Below are 14,305 nucleotides of genomic sequence, written 5' to 3'. Positions count from 1 at the left end.
AGATCTTCTGTACATCTATGAAACTGGTTTCACACATGTGTTTCTGCACGTCTCTTCTCTTTTTTCTGGTCTTGTCCTTCAGTGATTCTGCAGGTGTTTCACTCACTTCTTTTCATTCACTCAAGTGGACTATATTAGTAAACTAATGTAGGGAATAGTGAATAAGGTTAAAGGGTGTGATTTGGAACACAGCCTCTGAGTGTCGACTTTGAGTGCTGTTAATTCACAATATATTCCTGTAGACTACTTTCTCGAAAACAACAAATATCACCCAGAATGCATTGTTTTCTACAGTGTATTACTGTTTTAATGGAAAATGGCATGTTACTGTCAGAGTTACTGTCATTTTTTTTGTTGTTTTTTTGTTTTGTTTTTGTTTGTTTTGTTTTTTTACAGCAAGGTTTTACAGTGTATCTAAAATAGGGGTAGTGAACGTTGATCCTGGAGGGCCATTGTCCTAAAGAGTGTACCTCCAACCCTAATTAAACACACCTGAAGCTAATCAAGGTCTTCAGGATTACAAAATTTACAGGCAGGTGAGTGTTTTTTTTTTTTTTTTTTTTTTTTTTTCAGGGTTGGAGCTAAACTCTCTAGGACAATGACTCTCCAGGATCAATGTTCCCCACCCCTGATCAAAAACTTCAAACTATAATTTTGATTCTGGCCGGGTTGAGTTAGTCATATGAAATATTAAAAAATATAGCCTGTTTACCTAATGGCATAAATCTACCATAAACCTTAAAAGAGAATTATTTGTGATGTTTTGGAAAACGCAGCTCTAATTAGTTATTTTTACCCATGTATAACCTAAGTATTCTACACAGTAAAAAGTGGTAGGTGTTTCTGTAAGGAGATATATTGCTACCTAAACCCTTAAGATTAGCTAACCTAATGTAGTCAGTTTGACTCAAACATGATAGGCTAATTATATTTTTGAGTCAAACCGGTTAATTTACATTACCACATTAAGCAATTTTTATGTCAACAGTTTTTTCAGTGTACCATTTCGAACACAGCCAATGCCCATCATAGGCAGAATTTTATTTTTGGCCAGGCCTGGGCAAAAGTGAGTGGGCACTTTCATGCATTTATTGCCATAAGGACACTAACAGACTAACAGAACTAAAAAAACATTAAAAAAAAATAAAATAAAAAAAATGATCTATGTGTCATAATTATGTACTGCTTTAATTAAATGATTTCCTTAGTTTGTCTAAGATAATCAGATTCATATTCATATTTAATATCCCAATTCCCAGCTAATGGGTAAAGTTTTCAGAACTTTAGTTAACATTCTGGCAAGGTTCTCTCAAAGTTATGAGCAAATATTCTTCCAGTATGTTAATGTAATGTTTGTTCAACATCATTAATAATGTTTAATAATGTTCTTAAAAGGTTAGCACGAAGAAAATATATATTTATACATTTGTAGATTTTTTTTTTTTAATTCAATGTTGGGAGAAAACATTCTTGAACAAAAATTTGTTATCTGGGTTTATACCTATTTCCAGTAAATCACATGACATTAGAGAAACTGTAACACATACAGCATAGTGTTTGGATACATAAGATAAGATAACAAATTTATTGCTCATTGAGGGAATTGTTGCAGCATTGCAGAAAACCCAGGGGCAGAGAATAAAGGTAATTACAGTCATTCCTACACTTCAGTGCCTTCCTACAAGTCTAAAGTACAAGTCACAGCATTTATAATGTATATTTTTAATGTCTATAATTTTAAATGGCTAGTTAAAGAAAAGATAGTAACAGGGATGTATAGCAAGAATGTCTAAAGGCCCGTTCACACTAAGGACAATAACTATAACCATATATTTCTAAACATTATTCTAAAGAATAGCAGAGTCCACACCATAACTATAACAATAACGGCACAGAGAAACTTTTGGAATCACTTTCAGAATGATTTTTTTTTTCATCTGATGAATGATAAAAACACTGACAGCCAATCAGAATCCATCCTGCTTTAATATGTTGTATATATTGTACCACTATGCAACACAAAAAGACAGCTGATCAAACTGCGGTTGAGCTTTTATTTTGGAAGACTACACTGCAAAAACCCCAGTGTCAAATTAACTCTCCTGGGAGTTTATTTGACTCCACAATCAATATTGTTAAAGTGTTAAAATTAGAGTGTTAAATTAACTCTGAAGCAGTGTTAAAGTTAATGAGATAATTAAGTGATTAACTGAGTGATAATTGACCATTATTGAAGACACCTAATGTTAACAAGCAGAATCACTGAAGGAGAAAGTCACAACTTTAGTTGTGCTCTTGACCCATACATTTTTAACATTAGATTTTGTTTGGCTAAAGAGAAGCAAAGAGAAAAGATGATCAGGTGGTGTTGGTTGTGGTTTGACATAATAATCATTTGAACTGAATCACTGAACTCATTTAGTGCCTAATCTTTATTGATTACAGCAGCACTGTGATTCTACAGCATAAGATCCAGCTTTTTCAATATGATAAGTTATAACTCAGTTACAGCAGCCAAACAAAATCTAATATTAAAAATGTGTGGGTCAAGACCCCAAATAAAGGAAACACTGGTCATCATAATGGTGACTTAAATTTGTGATTTTCTCCATCAGTGATTCTGTTTATTAAAATCAGTTGTCTTCAATAATGGTCAATCATCACTCAATTAATCACTTAATTATCTCATTAACTTTAACACTGCTTCAGTGTTAATTTAACACTCTTATTTAAACAATTTAACACTCTTGAGTGTGGTCTCAAACTCTGATGAGAGTTTGTTGCTGCCGTGTACTGTTTGTTTAAAAATAGACATGTCTCATTACAAATCTAGTGAAATGTGGTAATCATCTTCCAACAAAAATGTTGGAAATTATGCAAATATGAAAATAATGTGATTTAGAATAGAATTGAATAGAAGAATTTTATTGTCATTGCACAAGTGTCCAACAGAATTTTGTGCTTCTCAGTGGTACATCCACAAAAAAAAAAAAAACATGTATACAGACAAACATAGACAAGAAGAACATAAAGTAAAAAAGTATAAAAGTATAAATAGTAAAATATAGTCAATAAGAAAATATATTAAATAAAACATTATTATTGCACGACCCGATTATTTGTTACAACTTATAATAAACAGTCCTCCAGTTTTTTTTTTTGTTTTTTTTTTAACTAGAATTGAGTTCCTTGATGGCACGTGGGTGGAAACTGTTCAGGATTTTGGAGATACGTGTCCTAAGAGACCGATAACGCCTTCCGGAGGCCAGCAGAGTTAATAGATGATTGCTAGGGTGAGAAGAATCCTTTATTATATTTCTGGCACGCCATAGGCATCTGGTTCTGTAAACGTTCTCATGTGAAGGCAGCTGTAGACCGATGATTCTCTGTGCCGAGTTGATGCAGAGCTTTTCTCTCTGCCACAGTACATCCAGCATACTACACCAAGATGCCATAGGTTAGTTTGCTTTTGACAGAGCAATGGTAGAAAGACACAAGCAGCTGCTGGGACAGATTGATTTTCCTTAGTGTCCTTAGAAAGTACAGCCATGGCTTCTTCACCAGAGAAAGTGTGTTGACAGTCTATGTGCCAAGAAATTTAAAGGTGGTCACCGTCTCCACCATTTCTCTCCTGATATACAAGAGGGCAGTTTCCTCCTCCTGTTTATGAAAGTTAATAATGAGCTCCTTTGTCTTGGAGGTATTGAGTGACAAGTTGTTACTGATGCACCATTCTGAGAGTTCATCAACCTCCTCCCTATTTGGTTGTTAAGTCTGACGTCACGCGGCAGCACTTCCGGGTCCAAACGCTCTATCTCATACCACAAGAAAACAACAAACGGTGCTAATATACACACATGATGTGGTGTAATACTACCAAAAAATTATAATTATAACCTTTATCTCCATACCAAAATCCCAGATGGCCAGACAGTGATTAATTAAAATATTAATGTCTGTGACGCTGAGAGCACGGAGACTGTTGTGTTGATGTTGATCCAGTGCAGGTGAGAATGTTGATTTAATGTGTCTCAGCACTGTCCTCTCAAAACACTTCATCACAGTGGAGGTGAGAGCTACCGACCTATAGTCATTGAAGCTGCCGATATCTGTCTTCTTTAGGACAGGCACAATGATGAAAGAAAGAGTTAAAAATGTTTTAGTTTATTATGAGTTTAAATATACACAAATATACACCAATCAGGCATAACATTACGACAGGTGAAGTGAATAACACTGATTATTTCTTTATCACGGCACCAGTTAGTGGGTGGGATATATTAGGCAGCAAGTGAACATTTTATCCTCAAAGTTGATGTGTTAGAAGCAGGAAAAATGGGCAAGTGCAAGGATTTGAGTGAATTTGACAAGGGCCAAATTGTGAAGGCAGAACATCTCCAAAACTGCAGCTCATGTGGGGTGTTCCCGGTCTGCAGTGGTCAGTATCTATCAAAAGTGGTCCAAGGAAGGAACAGTGGTGAACCGGCGACAGGGTCATGGGCGGCCAAGGCTCATTGATGCACGTGCGGAGTGAAGGCTGGGCCGTGTGGTCCGATCCAACAGACGAGCTACTGTAGCTCAAATTCCTCAAGAAGTTAATGCTGGTTCTGATAGAAAGGTGTCAGAATACACAGTGCATCGCAGTTTGTTGCGTATGGGGCTGCATAGCTGCAGACCAGTCAGGGTGCCCATGCTGACCCCTGTCCACCGCTGAAAGCACCAACAGTGGGCAAGGGAACATCATAACTTGCCCACGGAGCAATGGAAGAAGGTGGCCTGGTCTGATGAATCACGTTTTCTTTTACATCACATGAATGGCCGGGTGCGTGTGCGGCTCTTACCTAGGGAGCACATGGCACCAGGATGCACTATGGGAAGAATGAAAGCCGGCAGAGGCAGTTTGATGCTTTGGACAATGTTCTGCTGGGAAACCTTGGGTCCTGTCATCCATGTGGATGTTACTTTGACACGTACCACCTACCTAAGCATTGTTGCAGACCATGTACACCCCTTCATGGAAACGATATTTCCTGGTGTCTGTGGCCTCTTTCAGCAGGATAATGCGCCCTGCCACAAAGCAAAAATGCTTCAGGAATGGTTTGAGGAGCACGACAACGAGTTTGAGGTGTTGACTTGGCCTCCAAATTCCTCAGATCTCAATCCAATTGAGCATCTGTGGGATGCTGCTATAACATCTTGGTGCCAGATACCACAGCATACCTTCATGGGTCTAGTGGACCCCATGCCTCAACGGGTCAGGGCTGTTTTGGCAGCAAAAGGGGGACCAACACAATATTAGGAAGGTGGTAATAATGTTATGCCTGATCGGTGTATTTTTAGTTCACTATGAAACTGTGGCAGAACAGATTAGACTATGGCAGACTGCCATAGTCTAGTTAATGATTGGGAAACACTGACCTTTATCCTATGATGAAACACTTCTATCTTTTTTATCCTAACCACTCAATACATTAGTTTTTTTCTTCTGCACGCACTAAAGCACAGACAGTTCCAGTCATTCATTTTTTTGACTCTGGGTACACAACCAGTTTACAACTATGTTATTTTGTTTGTACTAACACTATACTACAAGTGAAATTAGGTAAACTGATAGTTTACTAATCATGAAGTAAGTTTTATAATTATGACCTTTACCTTTTCGATAACCACACTTTGAATATCAGGTATTGTTTAATTAAATTCAAATTTATTTCTATAGCGCTTTTCACAATTTTACATGGTTGCAAAGCAGCTTTACATACATATAGAAAGTAGTTACAAAAGTAAAGATATGTGATTATGACAAATAAGGAAAACAACAAACAGTCTTTTTTAAATGGTGAAAGAAATCCATATACTTGATCAGAAGTGTTATTACTTTAGTGTATTCCTAATACACCCCAATGCACCTACTGTGCTAATACACTTTTCCCATTAATGGTACTTTATGGTCCTTTTGCACTTTGAAATGTGGACTGCAGCCCTTTGGGCTGTCAAAATATTATGAATTATTAAACAAATTATTAAAATTATCCTGACCAGTCTTCAAAAATTATACAAAAAGTTAAAGTGTCAAAAAAATTCAGAAACATTAACTGAATGAAAAGTAACAATGTAAAATGATTTAAATTCATGCATCACATTTAAATCCGCAGCGTAATGGGAGACCGTCAAACCGCCAAATCATTTCATTGCGTTTTACATAAGGAGCAGCTGTGCAGTACATTGAGAATTGAAGCGGGCAGAGACAATGGGCAGAGGAATGTTACGGATGGTTTTATTCCATCCACACACTCTGAAACACAAGCAGTTCTGCACGTTCACATTCTTCCACCAATGACTGGAACTGTCTGTGCTTTAGTGCGTGCACAAGAATAAAACTAATGTTTTGCCAGTTAAAGCAATTGCGTCCTGCAGCGTTAATGACAGATCATGTCAGGTAAAAGGGAAACAAAAATCATATTTAATGTTGCCTGCTGGCTTTATTTCTTCAACAGCTTCAAGTTTAATGCACTTTCGTGTTCTATACATGCTGTTTCGAGTTTATTTTCACGCACCACTTACTGTGCCTTTATGCCTGAGACTTTTCTCGACGATTCACAGTCTTTTTATCCATATAATTTGTGCTGTCATTGATGGAAAATCTGTTTGCTTATAGTATTACTCATAACAGTATAGAAAAAACACAAAGTAACCCCATTTTTGCGTGGTGCACATCTGCATGGTGGCACAATTAGTAAACTGAGCATGCTTGTGTGGCAGTGACCTAATAATTTATTACTTGTTACTCCTTTCAAAAGTAATATTATTGCTTATTACTTTCTGGTAACAGTAACTAGTTACACTACTAGTTATGTTATTTTTCCTTCACGCCACACAGAAGTTGTGTCTCTTCCCCATAAAGTTCTTCTAAAATGTTACTAACAACATATTCACATTCAAAATTCACATTAGATCGCAGTCAGAAGTTATCACAAACACTTAATGGTTATTGATAGTGACTTTTAAGTAAAAGTGTTGTATTAATCTTAATAATTACCCATATACAGTGGGTACGGAAAGTATTTAGACCCCCTTAAATTTTTCACTCTTTGTTATATTGCAGCCATTTGCTAAAATCATTTAAGTTCATTTTTTTTTCCTCATTAATGTACACACAGCACCCCATATTGACAGAAAAACACAGAATTGTTGACATTTTTGCAGATTTATTAAAAAAGAAAAACTGAAATATCACATGGTCCTAAGTATTGAGACCCTTTGCTATGACACTCATATATTTAACTCAGGTGCTGTCCATTTCTTCTGATCATCCTTGAGATGGTTCTACACCTTCATTTGAGTCCAGCTGTGTTTGATTATACTGATTGGACTTGATTAGGAAAGCCACACACCTGTCTATATAAAATCTTACAGCTCACAGTGCATGTCAGAGCAAATGAGAATCATGAGGTCAAAGGAACTGCCTGAAGAGCTCAGAGACAGAATTGTGGCAAGGCACAGATCTGGCCAAGGTTACAAAAAAAAATTCTGCTGCACTTAAGGTTCCTAAGAGCACAGTGGCCTCCATAATCCTTAAATGGAAGACGTTTGGGATGACCAGAACCCTTCCTAGAGCTGGCCGTCCGGCCAAACTGAGCTATCGGGAGAAGAGCCTTGGTGAGAGAGGTAAAGAAGAACCCAAAGATCACTGTGGCTGAGCTCCAGAGATGCAGTCGGGAGATGGGAGAAAGTTGTAGAAAGTCAACCATCACTGCAGTCCTCCACCAGTCGGGGCTTTATGGCAGAGTGGCCCGACGGAAGCCTCTCCTCAGTGCAAGACACATGAAAGCCCGCATGGAGTTTGCTAAAAAACACCTGAAGGACTCCAAGATGGTGAGAAATAAGATTCTCTGGTCTGATGAGACCAAGATAGAACTTTTTGGCCTTAATTCTAAGCGGTATGTGTGGAGAAAACCAGGCACTGCTCATCACCTGTCCAATACAGTCCCAACAGTGAAGCATGGTGGTGGCAGCATCATGCTGTGGGGGTGTTTTTCAGCTGCAGGGACAGGACGACTGGTTGCAATCGAGGGAAAGATGAATGCGGCCAAGTACAGGGATATCCCGGACGAAAACCTTCTCCAGAGTGCTCAGGACCTCAGACTGGGCCGAAGGTTTACCTTCCAACAAGACAATGACCCTAAGCACACAGCTAAAATAACGAAGGAGTGGCTTCACAACTCTGTGACTGTTCTTGAATGGCCCAGCCAGAGCCCTGACTTAAACCCAATTGAGCATCTCTGGAGAGACCTAAAAATGGCTGTCCACCAACGTTTACCATCCAACCTGACAGAACTGGAGAGGATCTGCAAGGAGGAATGGCAGAGGATCCCCAAATCCAGGTGTGAAAAACTTGTTGCATCTTTCCCAAAAAGACTCATGGCTGTATTAGATCAAAAGGGTGCTTCTACTAAATACTGAGCAAACCCAGATAACACACATACGTCGGGCCGATGTTGTCTCGATGGACAAAGTTCCATTGCCGGGACGTAGCTCACGGAGCGTTTGCTCATCGGGAAAATGTCACCGAGGCGTCGGCCTCTGATCGCAAATGCTCTCCGGCCGATGTGTGGACGATCCAAAGCTGTAAATACTGGCCGCTGTGCAGGGGCTTTCTAGGGCCTTTATTTATTTAGGCTGAACCTTTCAGGCTACACCCAGATAGCACACTGACACAGAATCAACCTAGAATCGATGTTTCTCACGACATCAAAAAACCAACGTCAGACACGCCATTCAAAACTAACGGGAAATCGACGCGGATCGTTTGCTTACCTCATGCTGAAACGATGTTGATTTCAGTTGGGCTGAAGTTTTACACAGTTAACACATTTTCGTTTTTGAAAATCTCAAATACTTAATACTAATAGATAAATGAGCATGTTTATATAATAATCACACATCACATTCCGTTAACATTGTTTTAATATTTACAAAATACAGTTACAGATAGCCTGCATGTTTAAGGCATACATCCTCCTATATACAACCCGTCAATATGACCAATAGAGAAGGTACACGCAGAGGTATACAGAAAATTAGTCTCACGTTAAAAAATTAAAAGCAATATTTACTCATGAACAAAACTGGTCATGTTCTTTTGTACCAAACATGTTATTTTTATTGGAGCACTAAAGGAGATGTAAGGCAGAACATCAAGAGACTGACAGCCTCAGTCGCAATTCACTATCAGTTTTTCTAATGGTGACTGAGACTAAGTGACTCTCTCCTTTTGTGTTCCAAAAAAATAAAGACATATGGGTGGGTAGATGGTTTATAAAGAAATCTTACCCTTGAAAGTGGAGGACAGAAGAATATAGCAGATGAATTGGTTTTCCTTTGTAATTAAAATGTAAGTTCCTCGCTCTTGTATTATCAGGAATGTAACTCCTTGGGTGAAAAAGGTGACAAAGATGTAACCCACAATTTCAATAGCATAGACAAAACTATTTTTAATTACTTTTTAAAAAAATACATATTATGGGCCAAAAAAGAGGTTTAACCCACACTGAAAAGTCATGAAATGCCCATGAGAAGGATGCAATACTAGAGAAACCGGAAAATTAAAGTATGACCATTGGACGAGAAATACTGATTGGGTCAGCAGGGTCCAGCCAATCCCTCGTTAACAATTAAATATCACTTGTTTATATATTGATTATACACAAAATGAATAATAGAAATTTAATCAGAATATTGTCTCAAATTATGCATGTGCTGTATAATATATAGTATTATTGTAGCAAAACTGAGCACCTGTGACAGTGGAATTTGTAGAGAATATTTCAGTAGTCACTGAGAAAATGTATTAGGATCTGCAAACTTGTAGTTTTCTTTTCTCTCTCACAAACACAACAGTTAAATTTGTACTAATCTTATTCTATGAATTCAAATTATTAAACTCATGGGCTCAAATTTTTGCTGATCATTCAAATAAATGCCCTGTAATGAAAAAATCCTATCATCCATAAAAATGGCTTCTATCCCTCTCTAACATAGTCTTAAATATTAATTGTAAAATAGTAGCATTTATAATTAATAATTGGCTATTTTTCATTTCTTGCCAAAACCATAATTCTACAGTGCAAGGTAATTTCGGGGTGGTGCCGTGCTGATTACTGATTGATTAATAACGACAAGAACATGTTTATCACTGGATAGAGCACGTGTTTGAGTGGGATGTCACATACTGATGTGTTATATGTGAGATCTCGCATATCAGTTCACAAATAAAATCTGTCCATGACTTCACACTTTTGATACAGGTGTACCGCAACTGTAGAATAAAGGTGCGGTCACACTACGCTTTTCATTCCATTGACCTCCATTCATTTGCACACAAATGCAGGAGACCAGAAATGCAAGCTCATGCAAAAAGTTTGGTTTGGAACTCTGACCTGCAAATTCACATCACATGACTAGGTGTAAAGAGTACAAAATCGCTACATGTAGGTGTGACCTCTTGGCTAAATTAAAAAAAAAAAAAAAAATGTAGTAAAGTCGAATAGACTGTATATTTTTATATTTTGAATATACTATTTGTTAAATGTTGAATTCATGTTTATAAAAAGACTCTGCAGACGTCATATCACGCCAGTTACAGTGTCTGAAGAAATTTTGCATGCTCAAAGTAGTGTGTCCGCAGCTTAAATGTGAGCATATGAATATCTTAATTTCTGTTTCAAAGAATAGGACTTGTGCACCACCAGAAAAGAATTTGAAAAGATTTAACTGTTGTGTTGTTTGTAAGAGAGAAAGAGAGAGAAAAGTTTGCAACTTCTAAAAAACATTGTGTGATTATTCTTTACAACTAGAAATCCCAGTGTCACAGGTGCTCAGTTTTGCTATAGTAATACCCTCACAGAACATGGTAGTAATCAGCCATCCATGCAAAAGCAGAGGTCGGTGTGGTGTACTGTTGGTACATCTGTCCAGGCCAGCATCTGATGTCTTCATGCCTTCAGCTGGGGATCTCAGAGACCCTGCAATAAAAATAGTAGAGTTCAAAATCCATTGTACATGCCCATTACAAAGTATTGCATGGTAACATAAATCAACATTCCAGGTTCAATTTAACTTTAGCTCAATAGACGATATTTGTAGCATAATATTGCCCAAAAGAAACAGTTTTGACTTGCACTCTGAATATTCCTTTAATATGGCATTTTGTGAGAGGCCTTGTCACATTTTCTTCTATAAGTAATTTTTATTCAAAATTAATGATTAATATAAAATATAAAGAATTCATGCATTTACAAACCTCATTTGGATAAATATGATGGTTTACACAGGAAAGCCTGTCAGTTATGGGCTGTAATGAAAAAGAAAAGACACATAACATATATACCTATCAAAACAAACTAATACAGATAATACAGTCTCTTGATCTGGGTAGTGGCAGCTATTGGGGAAACTCACCATCTTCATGGCATCAAGGCCTTTGTCCTGAAGAATCTCAGCGCCAAACGCTGGGGATCACATCTCATCTGGTAACAAGAGCACAGCCATAACTGTAAGAACTCTAATGACATCTTTACCCCCTGATATTGTATTGGTGATTCAATTCAAACATTTTAGAGGCTGAGTATGAGCAGTGTGTAAGCTGACCAGATTTATGTGAAAAAGAACTTAAATGCCTAAAGTTGTTGACCCCCTGAACCAGTCAGCATTTAAAGTATTTAAGTATTTGGTAACACTTTAAAATAAGGTCCATTAGTTAACCTTAGATACTAATACATTATTAAAATTTTGTTAACATTAGTTAATGCACTGTGAACTAACATGAACAAACAATGAACAACTGTATTTTCATTAACTAACGTTAACGAAGATTAGTAAATACAGCAACAAATGTATTGCTCATAGTTCGTTCATGTTAGTTAATAATTAATTAATGTTTAACTAATGAAACTTCTTGTAAAGTGTTACCAAATATTTAGTAAAATGTATTTAAGAATGTATCAGTAAAAAATACATACAAATAAATAACTCAAAAAAGACCTAGAGAAAATATATTAATGACCATAACATTATTTGTCACCTAATCTCATTTCGCTGATTATTTTACCCTAAAGGCTTTTCACAGACACTCTCACTGTAACAACCAGGGGTTAAAGGGTTAGTTCACCCAAAAATGAAAATTCTGTCATTTATTACTCACCCTCATGCCGTTCCACACCCGTAAGACCTTCGTTCATCTTTGGAACACAAATTAAGAAATTTTTGTTAAAATCCGACAGCCAGCAATGACATTTCCTCTCTCAAGATCCATTAATGTACTAAAAACATATTTAAATCAGTTCATGTGAGTACAGTGGTTCAATATTAATATTATAAAGCCACGAGAATATTTTTGGTGCGCCAAAAAAAAACAACAACAAAATAACGTGATAGCCGATTTCAAAACACTGCTTCAGGAAGCATCGGAGCGTTATGAATCAGCGTATCGAATCATGATTCAGATCGCGTGTCAAACTGCCAACGGCTGAAATCACGTGACTTTGGCGCTCCGAACAGCAGATTCGATACACTGTGCTCATTGTGCTCCGATGCTTCATGAAGCAGTGTTTTGAAATCGGCCATCACTAAATAAGTCGTTATTGTTTTTTTTTTGGTGCACCAAAAATATTCTTGTCGCTTTATAATATTAATATTGAACCACTGTACTCACATGAACTGATTTAAAAATGTTTTTAGTACCTTTATAGATCTTGAGAGAGGAAATGTCATTGCTGGCTATGAAGGCCTCACGGAGCCATCGGATTTCAACTAAAATATCTTAATTTGTGTTCCGAAGATTAACGAAGGCCTTACAGGTGTGGAACAGCATGAGGGTGAGTAAATGACAGAATTTAGACAGTAAGGTAGTTACTGTTAGCAATTAAGGGTGGATATCAGGTAGGATTTAGGGATGTTGTAGAATAAGTTCATGCAGAATAAGGCATTAATATCAGCTTAATAAGTAATAATAAACAGCCAATATGCAAGCTAATAAGCAACTAGTTTAAAGTGAGAATTGTTCCCCATACCGTTACCCTTTGTGGAAAAAATGCGTATGAAGTTATTTAATGAGCTTTCTCAGTTCACCTGAGTTTCCTAAAGTTACTCCTGTCAGCAGCTCTTCCCCCTCCGGTGTTGTAGATTTGTTCACTCCTGAAATCACAGAACATTTTTTCTTCAATGTGATTGGTATTAAATTATTAAACATTAAATGTAATCGAGGTAATTTGTTTACCATGAAAGATCATTTCATTTCGTTTCATTTGATTTTCGCGCTTCCTGTAAGGGTTGTCAGTACAGCAGTTTAAATAAATTAGCTCACTTCCAATTACCCATTGACAAATTACCAACAAAACCTTAACAAAACTATCAAAGCCTATCTTCTGAACATAAAGATGTATTAAAAACGCAAACTTTCATAAGAGCTCAGTATATTAGCCAAACAGTTCTGAAAACGGTTATGCTAACGAACTTTTTCGAAGAAAATAAACTATTTCAGTAAAGTAAATATTCGACAGAAGCGTGTCAATTACAGGTAAGAAACGTATCCAGAACAGTTTTATATTATTTATGTGATTTTGGGGACTAAACTCACCCGAAAGCAGAGAAAACAACAGCGAAAGACGGAGATTTTGCAGCTTGTCCGTTACTGCTGTGGCGCCCGTTACCATGGTAACTCCTCCAGTGTTTGAATGTTCAAAACGCCCGCGCCCATTAAAACACGTCAAAGTCACGCAGCATTTACATAAATAAACATCTACCATTACCGGTTTATGACCTAATCCGTTTATTTTGCGGAGGACGAGATATGTAGATAATTTGGCTACTTACAAAAACTTTTCTGAGCTAAACAAGCTGGGCTGACCTAGCATTCCGCTGCTCATCTGGCCCTTCGCCTCTGAGAAATTGTGATTACAAACTGCCTGTAGTAAACCGAGTGCCTTAGTAACTTTTAAGTGTCACAGAATTAACAAAAGATTTTTCTAATTCACTTAAAGTGAAAACTTACCTGAAAACCACAAATGTCGCCGGAGTCGCGATTTCTCTCGTCGGTTGCAGAGATGAATGGTCACGCGCAAACAGATAAGCGCGGCATCGGCCTGCAGTCGTGATCCGACCCAAAGCCGACGAGCTGGAAATAGAGCACTAACTGAAGACACGCGCCTATGCCTGGCCGATCCTTATTAGATGTTACAGATATGAGCCCGACGTTCCGCTCTGGGGCCGACATCGGCCACATGTATGTGTGCTATCTGGGAAGAGT

At 37.4% G+C, this 14,305-nt stretch overlaps 1 protein-coding gene across 1 annotated transcript in view; it reads left to right on the top strand.

Annotated features, from left to right (window-relative positions):
* LOC127509705 (interferon-induced very large GTPase 1-like) overlaps positions 1-14,305 on the top strand; it is a 322,431-nt gene that overhangs the window by 80,665 nt on the left and 227,461 nt on the right. The gene's annotated exons all lie outside the window — the stretch shown is intronic.

The sequence above is a fragment of the Ctenopharyngodon idella genome, chromosome 3 (assembly GCF_019924925.1).
Source record: "Ctenopharyngodon idella isolate HZGC_01 chromosome 3, HZGC01, whole genome shotgun sequence".
Taxonomy (NCBI): domain Eukaryota; kingdom Metazoa; phylum Chordata; class Actinopteri; order Cypriniformes; family Xenocyprididae; genus Ctenopharyngodon; species Ctenopharyngodon idella.
Note: the sequence above shows the minus strand (reverse complement) of the source record. Positions and strands in the feature narration are given on the sequence as shown.